Consider the following 15,874-nt stretch of genomic DNA (forward strand, 5'->3'; position numbering starts at 1 on the left):
CTTGGTGTTATCAGCACCATGCTCTAACCAATGGAGCTACCCAACCAGCCCCCTGTATGCTCAATCTTAATTCAGCAGATGAAGAGTACAGCAACCCACAGGCCTTGAGACTCCTTGTCAAATTTCTGTTTTCACTATAAGGACTGGAAAGGCAGGTGGTTGTCAAGTGAGATTTAGTAATGATTCCATCAGCCAGTTATTCATTAATCTGGTCCCTTAGGTAATTAAGTTCTGACAAATCGACTCCTGGCATGCTCCCCAGGCAGATGCCACTGCTGCCCTGCACAGAGCACTGGCTCTGTGGCCAGACTGCTGCATTCAACTTCCAGCTCTGCGACTTCACAGCTGTGTGTCTTCACATTGCTATGGACTGGATGTTTGTGTGTCCCCCAAATTCATATGTTGGCCCTAATCCCCTATGTGATGGTATTTGGAGGCAGGGTCCTTGGGAGGTGATTAGGTTCTAGGACAGAGCCCTCAGGAATGGGATGAGTGCCCTTATAAGAGATCCTTGGGCTGAAGGGATAACTGAGCTAGTTAGAACATGGTGCTGATAATGCCAAGGTCCAGGGTTTGATCGCTGTGCAGTCCAGCTGCCAGAGAAAATAAGTAAATGAGCAAATAAATGAATAATTAAGATCCTGAGAAGCAAAAGGAAGCAGCAGCACTGGGGGGAAGGTGAATGGAAGTGAGTGGGTGGCTGGGTGAGTTCACCCCTACCAGGAGCTGAGAGGCTGGGGCCTACCTCACAGGAGCAGGGGTGCCAATGGCCAGCAGCAGGCCCCCCAGGAGGTGGGGAAGTGGGTCTTCAGCCTCCACATGGAGGGCGTGGACCTGGAGCTGGACCCAGACCTGTACCCGATGCAGAAGTTCAGCAGCCTGGCACCACCGACACAGACATGCTCATCTCTGAGTTCCAGAGGTTGCTTGGCTGTGCCTTTGTCCTGGACATGACCAACTGGAACCTACAGTCAGTGATTGGCACCTAGTATAACTTTTAGAGCCCAGATATCAGTGTGCCCTCTATGTTCTTTGTTGAAAAAAGCCCTCAGAACCATGTCCATGACCACCATTATTAATCCATTCATTAGAGCATGGTCCTCAGAATCTAAATACCTCTTCTAGGCTCCACCTTTCAATTGCCATAATAGGATTTCCCACCCTCTTAACAGTCACAGTGGGGATCAAGCTTCTAAAACATAAGATTTGGGGGACACAATTCAATCCGTATCAGGGAGTCAATACATCCTGATACTTAGTTTTAAAAATAATGGCAGATTCAGAATTATAGGGCAGAGGCCTGGCCTCCAGGGGTTTGTCTTCAAGATGTCAGGGTAGACCAACTGGGACATGTGAACATGGTGATGGTGAGATCGCCACAGCCCCAAGAGATTGCAGATGTCAGCGTCCAGATGCACATCCCCAGCAGAGCGGGAATGTAAGGGACAGTGGCTGGTGTGCACCGCTACAGGACTGTGCTATGGAGACGTCATCTGCGTGATGCTCAGTGTTGAAGTGGGTGGGCTTTTAGGAGTAATGCAGCAGCTGTCATCTTTTGAAATGGAGTTCAACACACAGCTGCATTGCAAAGGGCGCTGCTGGCCTTGCCCCTTCAGCCAGTCCTAAATGGGTGTCAGCAAGCAGAAAAATTAAAAGATAGAAGGCTTGACTTTAACGGAGAGGGTGAGGGATTCCTCTGGATTGCAGGCCACATCTCATGGACCCCTGGCTCTGATCCCCCATCCCAGAAAAAGAGGAAGAAGCAGAACAGACTAGTTTTGAATAAAGTCAGGATGCATGTATGCATGCTGAATCACAGGAGTGGTGTTGAGGCTACTGAGAAGAAATCCATGCAGCCACCTTGGGTTTTGTTTATTAGGCATCAGTCAAACCAGTCAGGTCACTCAGAACAGCAAAAAAAGTTTAAAACGCGGGGGAGGTAAGCCATCTTTTTAAACAAAAATAATTTTCCCACAGAAAAAAAAATTAAAGATAAAAAAAGAGAGCTCCCTTACCCCTTCCACCAAGTGAGCACACATAGAACATGCCATTCATGAGGGCCAGCCCGCGGCTCACTTGGGAGAGTGTGGTGCTGATAACACCAAGGCCATGGGTTCGGATCCCTATATAGGGATGGCTGGTTAGCTCACTTGGGAGAGCGTGGTGCTGACAACACCAAGTCAAGGGTTAAGATCCCCTTACCAGTCGTCTTAAAAAAAAAAAAAAAAAAAAAAAAAAAAAGAACGTGCCATTTATGAACTGGGAAGCAGCCCTCACCAGACACTGAATCTGCTGGTGCCTTGATCTTGGACTTTCCAGCCCCCAGAACTGTGAACAATAAATTTCTGTTGTTTATAAGCCACCCAAACTGTGGAATTTTTTATAGCAGCCCAAACAGACTAAGAAAGACATGTGGGGTTTTAGGTGTCTTTTAAACATCCAAGGGAAAAGATCAAACTTTGGATATAGAAGTTTTCCCCCATTTTACAATGAGTGACAGAGTTGGGATTTAAACCCAGGTAAATCCAACTCCACCACACTTGCCTTCTCTGTGTTTAATATCTGCCACACACTTTTGTCTCTGGGGCAAGAGTAAGTGGGGCCTGATTTACTATCATACATGAAACAACCAAAAAAATAAAAATAAAAAGACAAAATACATGAAACAGGGTTTTCAATGAAGGGAAGTTGTAACTTTGAGGAAGTTTCCAGAACATGATGCAGGGCAGAGGAGTTGAGGCAGAGTCTGGCAGACTTCCTCAGTTGAGGAGACAAAGTGCAGAGCCCCCAGAGACGAAGGCCTCTAGGGTTCATAAAACAGAGTAACAGAGAGAAAACTATAAAGAGAGAGGACTCTTCTGAAGATCTACAGAAGCCCCCCCCGCCAAGTATTCAGCAGATAACATTCTATGCCTGCATGTGAGAACACCGTATGAGTATGGGGAGAAAACCATACAAAAGGATTAAAGGGAACAGCACCCTAACTTGTACAGAGCTAGGAACAGTGTCTATTTCCACCAGCTAGACTGGGAAAGCTTATAACTCATTGGGTAGAGTCCTCAGGAAAGTCTTTCCTCATTAGTGGAGAATAATTTGTGCTAGACTAAGCATCGCTCCTGGCCTGCCTAACAAATAATGAAGGTAAGACCCAAAAGTATCAGACTGTTTCCAAGTACCTTAACTGCATCCCAGAGCAAAGCTCAATAAGATATATAGGAATAAAAAAGTATCTGTATTATTCCGTTTCTGTTGCTTATAACAAAATACACAGAACTAGGTACTTTGTAAGAAAATGAAATTTATTGCTTACAGTTTCAGAGGCTCGGAATTCCAAAGTCCAGGGGACACATCTGGTGAGGGTCTTGGTGGTGACTTCAGTGACACAGGATATCCCATTGTGAAATGGCGGAGCAGAGAGAGCAGAGAGTAACCTCCTCATTCACTCTCTTCTTTTAAAGTCCTCAGAACCACGCCCCTGACCACCATTATTAATCCATTCACCACTGCATGTCTTACAATCCAATCACCTCTTTGAGGCTCCACCTTTCAATTACCATAGTAGGATTTCCTACCCTCTTAACAGTCACAGAGAGGGCAAAGTTACTAACACATAAAACTTAGGGGACACAATTCAAACTTCAGTGGGTTTTGGGCGGACATAATTCAATACACTACAGTATCTGACACCTAACAAGATAAAATACCAATGTCTAGCTTCCAATCAAATATTACTATGAATCTAAAAAGGCAGGGAAATATGACCTATAATGAGTAGATTACTAAAACAGAGAACAATATGAAATAATTAGTATAACTGTATTCCATATGTTCAAAAAGTTAAGTATAGGACTTGAGTAGACATTTCTCCAAACATAATGTACAGATGGCTGACAGGCATATGAAAAGGTGCTCAACATCACTAATCATCAGAGAAATGCAAATCAAAACTACAGTGAGGTATCACCTCAGACCCATTAGGATAGGTACTATTTATCGGGGCTGGCCCATGGCTCACTCGGGAGAGTGTGGTGCTGACAACACCAAGTCAAGGGTTAAGATCCCCTTACCAGTCATCTTTATAAAAAAAAAAAAAAAAAAAAAAAAAAAAGGATAGGTACTATTTAAAAAAGAAAAAAACAGAAAAGAAGAGGTATTGGTGAGGATATGGAGAAGTTGAAACCCTTGTACACAGTTAATGGGATTGTAAAATTGTAAAATAGCTATGGAAAATGTGTGGCAGTTCCTCACAAAATTAAAAATGGAATTACCAGAAACAAAGAAGGAAAATAAATTTTAGATAGAATTACCATGTGATCCAGAAATCCCACTTCTGGGTATATATCCAAAAGAATTAAAAGTGGAAGCCCAAAGAGATATTTGCACATCCATGTTTATTCCAGCATTATTCACAATAGCCAAAAGGTGGAAGCAACCCAATGTCCATCAACAGATGACTGAATTAAAAAAATGGGATATACACATAAAATGGAATACTGTGTAACCTTAAAAAGGAAAGAAATACTGTCACATGATAAACATGGGTGAACCTTGAGGACATTATGCTAAGTGAAATAAGCCAGCCACAAAAGGATAAATATTGTATGTTTCCACTTACATAAGGTATCTAAAGTAGTCAAATTCATAGATGTAGAAAGTGGAGTAATGGTTACCAGGGGCTAGGGAGTGGGGACAAAGGGAAATTGTTGTTTAAATGGGTATAGTTTCAGTTCTGCAAGATGAAAAAGTCCTGGAGATCTGTTTCACAACAATATGAATATATTAACATTACCAAAATGTACACTTAAAAATGGTTAAGATGGTAAATTTTATGATATTTTTTTTCCACAATAAAAAAGTTAATGTACAATAGTGTTTCTATACAATACAAATAATCAGTTAAAATACTATGAAAGTGATAATAAAATTATCACCTCTTGAAAAAATAAGTTAAATAGAGACATGGAAGATATAAAAATGACCTAAACCAAACTTCTAGAAATAAAAACTACAAGGTCTGAGATACTAGATTAGATTGATAGAAGATTAGACATGGCAGAAGGAAAGACTGGTGAATTAAAGGCATAGAAACAGGTACTAGGAACTTGCTATGGGTTAAATGTGTCTCCACAAAGTTCATGTATTGGAAATTGATATTCATTGAACAGTGTTAAGGATGGGAAATCCAATTATGGTATTTGAAAGGTGGGGCCTTTAACAGGTGATTAGATTGTGAGGACCATGATCTTGTAAATGGATGATTTATTCACAAAATAATGTGCATGGTTCTGATGGCTTTATAAAGAGAGGGAGTGAGAAGATTAGCTCTGTTACTCAGGCAATTCTTGCCATGTGACATCCTGGACACCATGGGACCCTATAGAGAGCTCCCACCCAGGAGAAAGCTCTCACCAGATGTGTTCCCTGGACCTCGGACTTCCCAACCTCCAAAACTGTAAAAAATAAATTTTATTTCTTTATAAATTACCCAGTTATAGATATTCTGTTATAAGCAACAAAAATTGACTAATATAGAACTATTCAAAATGAAACATAGAAAGGAAAAGAATTAACAAGAATGAAAAGAGAATCAATGAGCTATGGGACACTCTTAGCAGCCTAATATATTTATACAAGTAATTAAAATCTCTAAAAAAAAAAAAAAAAACGGGCTGGCTGGTTAGCTCAGATGGTTAGAGCGCAGCATTGTTAACACCAAGGTCAAGTGTTTGGATCCCCAGCCAATTCCCAAAAAACAAAAAACACAAAAAAAGAATTCAGATCCCCATACTGGCCAGCCACAAAAAAGTTAAAATAAACAAATAAATAAAATTAAAAAGAAGAGGAGAAAGACAGGGGTAAAAAAAAAATCTGAATATTAAAAATTATAAACCCATAAATCCAAGAAGTTCAACAATCTCTGAGCACAAGAAAAATGAAGAAAGCTGCACCACAGCACATCATAACCAAATTACTCAAAACTAGTAATAAAGAGAAAAATCTTAAAAGCAGCAAGAGGAGAAAAAGACATAATATATAGAGGAACAAAGATAACAAAGACATCAGATTTCTTGTCAGAAATTATGGAAATGAGAAGGCAATGGAGCAACATCTTTACAATTCTGAAAGAAAAAAGGTCAATTTAGAATACTACATATGAAGGGCCGGCCGGCGGCTCACTTGGGAGAGTGTGGTGCTGATAACACCAAGGCCATGGGTTCGGATCCTTATGTAAGGATAGCTGGTTGGCTCGCTTGGGAGAGCGTGGTGCTGACAACACCAAGTCAAGGGTTAAGATCCCCTTGCTGGTCATCTTTTTAAAAGAAAAAAAAAAAAAAAAGAATACTATATATGGAAAATACTACATATTCTGAAAAGCACAAATGAAATAAAGACATTTTCAGACATACAAAGGCTGAAAGGATTTATCACCAGCAGACCTACACTACAAAAATATGTTAAGGAATTCCTTCAGACAGACAGAAGGAAAATGATAGCAGTTAGAAATTGAGATCTATACAAAGAAATACAGAGCACAGTAAATAGTAACTACATAGGTAAATATATTAAAATTTTTCATACTATTTAAATCTCTATAAACAAAAATAAAAATAAACTAGAAATTGAGGGAACTTCCTCACCTTCACAAAGGGCATCTATGAAAGCCTCAATGTGGTGAATTGACCTGTGTCTCCCCCTAAATATGTTCAAGTACTAACTTTCAGTATCTGTGAATGTGAACTCATTTGGAAATAAGGTCTCTGCAGATGTAATCAAGTTAAAATGGGGTCATACTGGATGAGGTTGGGCCCTAAATCCAACAACTCATGTCTTTGTAAGAGAAAGGTTAGGGAGATTTGGATAAGAGACACAGGGTATGCACAGGGAAGAAGGCCATGTAAAGATGGAGGCAGGGATGCAGGAACAAGCATGCCAAGAAAATTTATTATATATCTTTTCATCCTAATTATATGCCAAACAATAGAGTGTCAATTGACAGATCAAATGGTATATTTATACAATGCCTGTAATACAATTTTAAAAACCTTTAAAAAAAAAAAAGTTGGAGCTTGGGGAGGGTGACAGCATACAGAATATGCCATAATGCAATCAGTTCAAGAAACTAGAAAGTCAATATTTGATCACAAGGAGGAGGATGATATTGATGATAATGAATCTTTATTTTTAAAGGGAAACTGCTGTCAGTTTTGTTCCATTTAAACTTTGGGAGACAAATACACTTAACACATAAATAAAATTCATAATCTATCCACATGGTCATAGTCTCTGCCTCATTAAACGTTTTGAACTTTTATTTGTCTATTATGCTAGTCATATATGTTAATTATAGGAAATACAGATAAACAATAAATCACCCATAATCTCATGTAGGTGGAGTTGTGGTTTTGTCGCTTGTAATTCCATGCTGTTTTCTTTGTGTAGGTATACACATTTAAATTCATTGGTGCTGGGAAAAATAGGAAAATGTCTGGGCCCCTCAGATGTTTAGAATCTTGCCGAGCATTTGCTGTAAATATCTTCAGGTGTTCCTTGTTACTACTTAATGTAAATTGTGTATGGGCACCCAGGTGCCCAGGGTTGTGGACTTAAGTATAAAAGACTAACAGCTCTGATCCACAGTGTTTCTCTGAACTCTCAGAGAAGCCGCTACGACAGTTGCTCCTGGATCTGAATAAAACCCATTCATTTTTCTATAAAAAAAAAAAAGATGGAGGCAGGGGATGGTCGGTTAGCTCAGTTGGTCATAATGCACTGTTATAACACCAAGGTCAAGAGTTTGGATTCCCATACTGGCTGGCTGCAAAAAAGATGGAGGTAGAGATCAGAGTGATGCAGCCATAAGACAAAGAACGCCAAGGATTGCTAGATGTCACCAGAAGCTAGAAAGAGGCAGGAAAGGATACTTCCCTACAGCCTTCAGAAGGAGCATGGCCCTGCTGATGCCCTGATTTCAAACTTCTAGCCTCCAGAACTCTGAGAGAATAGATTTCGGTTGTTGTAAGCCACTCATTTTGTGCTGCTTTGTTACAGATGCCCTAGGAAACTAATACACCTACATCTAACATCATATTTAATAGTAAAAGACTGAATGCTTTTCCTCTAAGCTCAGGAACAAGACAAAGATGTCCACACTCACCACTTCAATTTGACATTGAAATGGAGGTTCTAGCCAGGGCAATTAGGCAAGAAAAAGAAATAAAAGGTATTCAGATTAGAAAGGAAAAGTGAAACATTTATATTTGCAGATGACGTGAGATTATATACAGAAAATCCTAAAGGATCCATGAAAAAGACTACTAGAACTAATAAGCTCAGTAAGATTGCAAGATATAATATCAGTACACAGAAATCAATTGTATTTCTCTATACAAGCAGTGAACAATCAGAAAATGAAATTAAGAAAACAATTTCATTACAATAGCATCAAAAGGAATAAAAATAGCTGGCTGGTTAGCTCACTTGAGAGAGTGTGGTGCAGGTAACACCAGGGCTATGGGTTCTGATCCCCCTACCAGCCAGCAGCCAAAAGAAAAAATAAATAATAAAAAGAGGGGGAAAAAAAAGAATAAAATAGGTGCTAAGGGCTGGCCAGTTAGCTCAGTTGGCTAGAGCATGGTGTTGATAACACCAAGGTCAAGGATTTGGATCCCCATACCAGCCCAGCTGCAAAAAAAAATTTTTTTTTTAAATGTAAGAGAAAATTTAGCCAAGAAGGTACACAGAAAACTACATTGCTGAATGAAATTAAAGAATGCACAAATAAATAGGAATACATCTTGTGTTCATGGATTGGAAGGCTTAATATTGTTAAAATATCTATGCTCTACAAATTGATCTACAGATTCAACACAATCCCTATCAAAATTCCAGCTGCCTTTTTTGTAAAAATTGACAAGCTGAGTATAAAATTAATATGGAATTGTAAGGGACTCAGCATGGCCAAAACAATCTTGAAAAGTAATTAAGATAGTGTGGTAATGGCATAAGCACAGACATACAGATCAATGGAACATAACTGAGTATCCAGAAATAGGTCAACTGATTTTGGGGAAGAAGGCCAAGACAATTCAATGAGGGAAAGAATAGTTTTTTCAACAGATGGTGCAAAGATAATTACATATCCACATGCAAAAAGAATAAACTGAACCCCTACCTCACGTCATACAGAAAAATTAATTTAAAATGGACCCATAGACTAAAATGTAAGAGCTAAAATTATAAAACACTTAGAAGAAAACATAGGTGTAAATCTTTATGACCTTGGATTAGGTAATGTTTTCTTAGATATGACACCAAAGTATAAGAACCAAAAGAAAAAATAAATATATTGTACCTCAAAATTAAAAACATTTGTGCTGCGAATGATACAATCAAGAAAATGAAAAGAGGGCTGGCCAGTTAGCTCAGCTGGTTAGAACACAGCCTTTAACACCAAGGTCAAAAGTGCAAATCCCCATACTGGCCACCTGCCAAAAAAAAAAAAAAAGAAAGAAAGAAAAGAAAATGGAAAGACAATACACAGAGTGGGAGAAAATATTTTCAGATCATACATCATATACCCGATGAGGGATTCATATCCAGAATATATAAAGAACTGTTACAATTTAATAATAAAAAAGACAGCCCAATATAAAAATAAACAGGATTTATTTATTTGTTTATTTATTTATTTATTTATTATTGTGTGTTTTTTTAAAAGATGACCAGTAAGGGGATCTTAACCCTTGGCTTGGTGTTGTCAGCACCACGCTCAGCCAGTGAGTGGACCGGCCATCCCTATACAGTAACCAAACCCATGGCCTTGGTGTTATCAGCACCACACTCTCCTGAGTGAGCCACAGGCCGGCCCTATGAACAGGATTTAAACAGACATTTCTCCAAAGAAGATAGGCAAATAGCCAATAAGTACAGGAAAAGATGCTCACGATTATTAGTCATTATGGAAATGCTAATCAAAACCATAATGAGATACCATTTGGCTACAAAAAAACAAAAAAGCAAGTGTTGAAAGATGTGGAAAAATGGAAATCCTTGTGCATTGCTGATTGTAGTGTAATATGGTACAACTGCTTTAAAAAACAGTTTAGCAGTTTTTCATAATGTTAAATATAGAGTCATCATATAACCCGCCAATTACACTTCTAGCTATACACGCAGGAGAAATTAAAACATATGTCCACACAAAAACTTGTACACAAATAGCATCTTTATTCCGATTAATCAAAAGTATAAAAAACCAAATATCCATCAACTGACAAATAGATAAACAAATATGGTATATTTCTACAATGGAATGTTATTTGGCAATAAAAAGGAAATACTGACACATGTTGCAACATGGATGAACCTTGAAAACATTGTGCTGGATTAGAAAGACCACATATTGTATGATTCCATTTATATAAAATGTTCGAAATAGGTAAATTTGGGGCTGGCTGGTTAGCTCATTTGCTTACAGCACGGTGGTGATAACACCGAGGTCAAGGTTTAGGATCCCCACACCAGCCTGCCACCAAAAGGCAAATCTATAGAGACAAAAAGGAGACTAAAGCTGAAGGGGTAGGGGTTGGGAGTGGGAGTGACTGCTAATGGGGTGTGAAGTTTCTTTTTGAAATTATAAAATGTTCTAAAATTAGATTGTGGCAATGGTTAAGTAACTCTTTGAGTATATGAAATCACCCTATTGTGCACTTTAAATGTGTGAATTTTATGGTGTATGAATTATATCGCAATAATGCTGTCTTTTAAAAAATCAATGTAAGTTCCTTATTAAACTAAAAATGAAAATCATACTAATTATCTCAATAGATTTAGAGAAAGCATCTGACAGAATCAATTCCTGATAAAAAATGCTCAGCAAATTAGTGATAGAAGGAAACTTCTTCAAACTGATAAAGGGTACATCAAAAAACCTATAAGTAACATAATGCTTAATGGTGAAAGACTAAATACTTCCTCACAGAGATCAGGGCAAGACAGGAATGTCCACTCTCACCACTTTTATTCAAGTCGTGCAAGATATTCTAACCAGTGCAATGAGAGGAGAGAAAAAAAAAGGCATTCAATTTGGGAAGGAAGAAGTAAGCTCTATTTATTGCCAGATGGCATGATTGTCTACGTAGAAAATTCAATGAAATCTACAAAAAATCTACTAGAAACAAGTAAGCATAACAAGATTTCAGGATATAATATCAATACAAAAATCAGTTGTGTATACTACATCCTAGCAACAAAGAGCCAGAAATTGAAATTAAAATAATACGATTTACAGTAGCATTAAAAAATGTGACATACTTACGGCTAAATTTGTTGTTATGGGTTGAATTGTGTTCCGTAGATAGATTTGTAGAAGTCTTAACCTCCAGTACCTCAGAATGTAACCTTATTTGGGGACACGGTCATTTCAGATGTACTTAGTTACAGTGAGGTTGTACTGGAGCAGGCAGGCCCTCAGTCCAGTACGGTTGGTTTCCTTATAAGAAGATGATGTCAAAATACAGGAAGAGAAAGCATAGAATGATGGAAGCAGGGATTGGAGCTACACAGCTGCGAATCACGGAATGCTAACATTGACAGTGACACTGGAAGCCTAGAGAAAGGAACAGATTCTGGAACAGATATCCCCTTACAGATTTTGAAAGAACATGGCCCTGCTCACACCTCGATTTCAGATCTCTAGCCTCCAGAACTATGAGACAATAGATTTCTATTGCTTTAAGCCAGATCAACAGAAATTTGTATTTATGGTGATTGCTACAGCAGACCTAGGAAACTAATACAGATGTGAAAGATCTGCACCCTGTAAAGTACAAAATATTGCTCAGAAAAGTTAAAGGATAAGTAAAATGTATATATAAATAAAAAATAAATACAAGTATAAATAAAGGAGATATATATTTTGTTTGCATACAAAAAGACTCAATACTCTTTAGATGTCAATTTTCTGTAAATTGATCTATAAATGTAATGCAATTCCAATAAAATCCCAGCAAGTCTTTTGTAGAAATTGACAAGCTAATTCTAACATTCACATGCCAATGCAAAGGACTTAAAATAGCCAAAACGACTCTGAAAAAGAAGAGCAAAGTTGAAAACTAACACTACCTGATTTCAAGAATTAGTATAAACTACATTATTTAAAACAGCATGGGATTGGGATAAAAATGTACAAATTGTCAGTGAAACAGAACAGAGTTTAGAAATAAATCTATACCTATATGGACAACTGGTTTTTTAGAAACTTGCAAAGGCAGTAAGGTGGAGAAAGGGTAGCCTTTTCCACACATGGCAAAAACCACACCACTTCTTTTTGTTCTTTTACAAACATTTTTACCACAAATTTTTTTTTTTTTAACTTTCCTCACATTCTATTTTCCTTAAACACTCTTCTATTAGTCCATTTCTGTTGCTTATAACAAAATACATGGAACTGGGTATTTTATTTATATTTTTATTATTTATTTATTTTTTTGCACAGATTTGATTCTCATGGCAGACTGAGCTATGCATTTTTGGCCCCTGTCCAGATGAAGAAACAGAGGTGCAGGGAATTTAAAGGATATGCCCAGGGCCACGGAAGTGGATTGAATAGTGTCCCCCAGAAATTCATACCCACCTACAACTTCAGACCTTATTTGGAAATAGGATCTTTGCAGATGTAATTAATTAAGAATCTTCAGATGAAATTGTCCTGGATTTAGGGGGCATGCCCTAAATCCAATAATGGTGTCTTTTAAGAGAAGGATGAGGGAGATTTGGACACAGAGAAGGTGGCCATGTGAAAACAGAGACAGAGACTGGAGTGACACTGCCACAAGCCAAGGAGCCTCCGGAAGCTGGAAAAGACAAGGAAGGATCCTCCCCTAGAACCTTCAGAGGAGCATGGTCCTGCCAACACCTCGATTTTGGACTTCAGGCCTTCAGAACTGTTCCAGGTGGGTTGGCGCAGGCCCAGTGCTGCTGTGTGCCCCGCTCATCCACAGTGGCAGCCTGCTCTCTCTTGCCCATGTCACTGAAGCTGGACGAACTCATGAACTTCAACCTGTGGAGAGTTCTCATGGTGACCCCCGAGGCCCACCCCAGGCCAACATCTCCACCTGGGTCCCACGCTGGCCACCCTGTTGAGTTAATCATTGCTGCAGTAGCAGTGTGGGGTGCCAGCAGCACGCCCAGCACAGACCCGGTGCAAACGGAGGCAGGGCGGAACTGGGTATTTTATAAAGAAAATGAAATTTATTGCTTACAGTTTCAGAGGTTGGGAAGTCCAAAGTCCAGGGAACACATCTGGTGAGAACAGAGTAACCTCCTCCTTCACTCTCTTTTTAAAGCCCTCAGAACCACGCCCCTGACCACCAATTTTAATCCATTCACTACTACATTGTCCTACAATCCAATCACCTCTTCAAGGCTCCACCTTTCAATTATCATTGTAGGACTTTCCGTCTTCTTAACAGTCACAGTGGGAGCCAAATTTCTAATACATAAAACTTGGGGGATATAATTCAAGCTTCAGTGAGTTTGGGGGTGCATAATTCAATCCACTACACTGGTTTTTTAAAAATTGTTTTTGTTTGTTTAAAACTTATTGTAGGCTCTCTCTGGGCCTAGGATGAACCTGAAGTATAAACTTAAGGTCCTCTCAGGTCTTTTCTGATCCTGAGCCTTCCCCTGGGCAAGCACAGTCACTTTCTAATTTTCCCCATATATGCTGTTGCTTTGGGGACTTTTAATACTTGGCTCCCAAAAGTGGAAAAAGATAAAAAGGAAGGGGAAAAAGGATGCCAGCCCTTTAAATCTCCTGGCAGTCCATTCAGCCAGACAGGGAGGGGCTTGCAATAATGTGGGGGAAGGGTGCAACAACAATGCCTATCTCTTTGCACCTCTGTGATCAGAAGCAGCAATCAGAAGTCAGACCACAGATCTCTGATATTTGGAGGACAGGGTTCTTTTTGCCCACCCCAGCTCCACAACTTTTTGCCCATCCTGGCTCCTGCAAGTTGTATGCAAGTTATTGCAGGAACATGTATGCAGCTGCCTGCCATGGGGCTGAAGATTGAGCATAAGTAGGTGCTACTGTGCTAAGAGCTGAAGTAGACTAAAATTAACTAGACTTTATCATCCAAGCCTTCCCAAAATATGAGTCAATAGTTACATTCTGCCAATGCAATTGTTATCTAGATGTGGAAACAGATTTCTGGTGCTTCCTACTCCACCAACTTCCTTCATCTGTTTGTTTTTAACTTGTCTATATCTTTACATTTTAAATGGATTTTTTTGTAGATAGCATATAGTTGGATATTTTGTATGCATTCTGACAATCTCTTCCTTTAACTGGAGTATTTAATGCATTTACATTTAATGTAATTGTTGATATAGTTCTTTATATCTATCATCTTACTATTTTTTTTCTATCTGTCCTTATGTCCTTTGTTCTTGACTTCTTTTGGATTGAGTATATTTTAGCATTCCAGTTTTCCTGCTCTTTTGGCTTTTTAGATGTAGTTTTTAAAGTTGGTTGTTTTAAAGATTATGATATGAATCCTTAACTTATCCCAGTTAACCTCGAATGAATATTATACCTCTTCACATCTAATGTAGGAATGTTACAATACTATAATTCCATTAGCCTCCTCCTCCACTTTGTTATAAAACTAACAACACATTGTTATTATGTTTACTTTAAATAGTCACTTGTCTTTTTTAAAAGTTAAGAAGAAAATTGTCTTCTATACATAGTTACTATTTCTGGTACTCTTTATTCCTTCCTGTGGACACAAACTTCCTTTTAATATCATCTCCTTTCATCCAGAACATTTTTAGCATTTTTTGTAGTCTGGGTCTCCTTGTAATGAATTGGGCACCTGTCATTTAATAAAACTTGAGAATTTGATCCAATCCCATCCACCATTTCCATTGCATAATAGGATCGAGACAACTCTAGTAATTCACTGGGAAAAGACTCACCCTAATCCCCAAACCCCAGCAGTTCCATACTGGAACTCTGTGGGGGATCTGGGTTTGATGATAATCAAAGAGGCCCCTGAGAATGAGGCACCTGCAACTATTCTTCACAGTGGCCCAAAGCACAGTCTTCCAGCCATGCTCCCACACTGACTTCAGGGTCCACCCAGACCTCCTGCTTGGGGGAGGAACTGCTAGACTGTGGTATGGGCTGAGTGTTGCCTCTCAAAGGCCTGGGATAGGCACCCTTCAGAGCTCTTTTCTGATCTTGCTATGGACTACAGGTATCAGAGGGTGGTCTCCTGTTGGTTAGGGATGACCTGTTTTTCCTACCCATCTTTCCTGCACTGGTAAGAGACTAGCCAGTGATAGGCACACTCCTGCCTCCTATATCCCTTGGGTTTTGTTCAGGGGCCTCAGATTTTTCAGGGAAAACTTAGTTAGTCTCCTCCCATGACTCTTTAATGCCGAGGATGCTTCCTCAAGATCAAGGGTCATATGCGCTTTAGTGGATTTACTGTCAGGGACTCAGATGCAGATTCCTTTGCCTTGTCTTTTTTTTTCTTTACAAGTCTTTATACTGCCTCCCTGTCTTCCTCCTCTCCTGAGTTCCCCTTCCCATCTTTGCAGAGTGGCCTCCACACAGGCCAAGCTCGCTATTTGCTACAAGCAAACACGGACTGACAGTCTCTATTCTGTCATGTAGTGCAGTGTAGGCAACCAGACTGACTGTCTCCTTCTACCTGGGTGCCCATGGGCATGTCCTGTAACTCCTAACCCCTCGCAGCTTCTGTTTCTTCATCTGTAAACAGAACTGTTGTGAAGATGAGATGAGATTAATTTCATTAATTTCATTGTGAAGGCTTTAGCACGGAGCCTGGGACCTGGCAAGTTA

At 39.2% G+C, this 15,874-nt stretch overlaps 1 pseudogene; it reads left to right on the plus strand.

The window, feature by feature from the left end:
- Window positions 1–819: 819 nt before the first annotated feature.
- On the plus strand, window positions 820–1,626 carry LOC134374002 (protein ILRUN-like; annotated as a pseudogene).
- The last annotated feature ends 14,248 nt before the right edge of the window (window positions 1,627–15,874 follow it).

Source organism: Cynocephalus volans, chromosome 3 (assembly GCF_027409185.1).
Source record: "Cynocephalus volans isolate mCynVol1 chromosome 3, mCynVol1.pri, whole genome shotgun sequence".
NCBI lineage: Eukaryota > Metazoa > Chordata > Mammalia > Dermoptera > Cynocephalidae > Cynocephalus > Cynocephalus volans.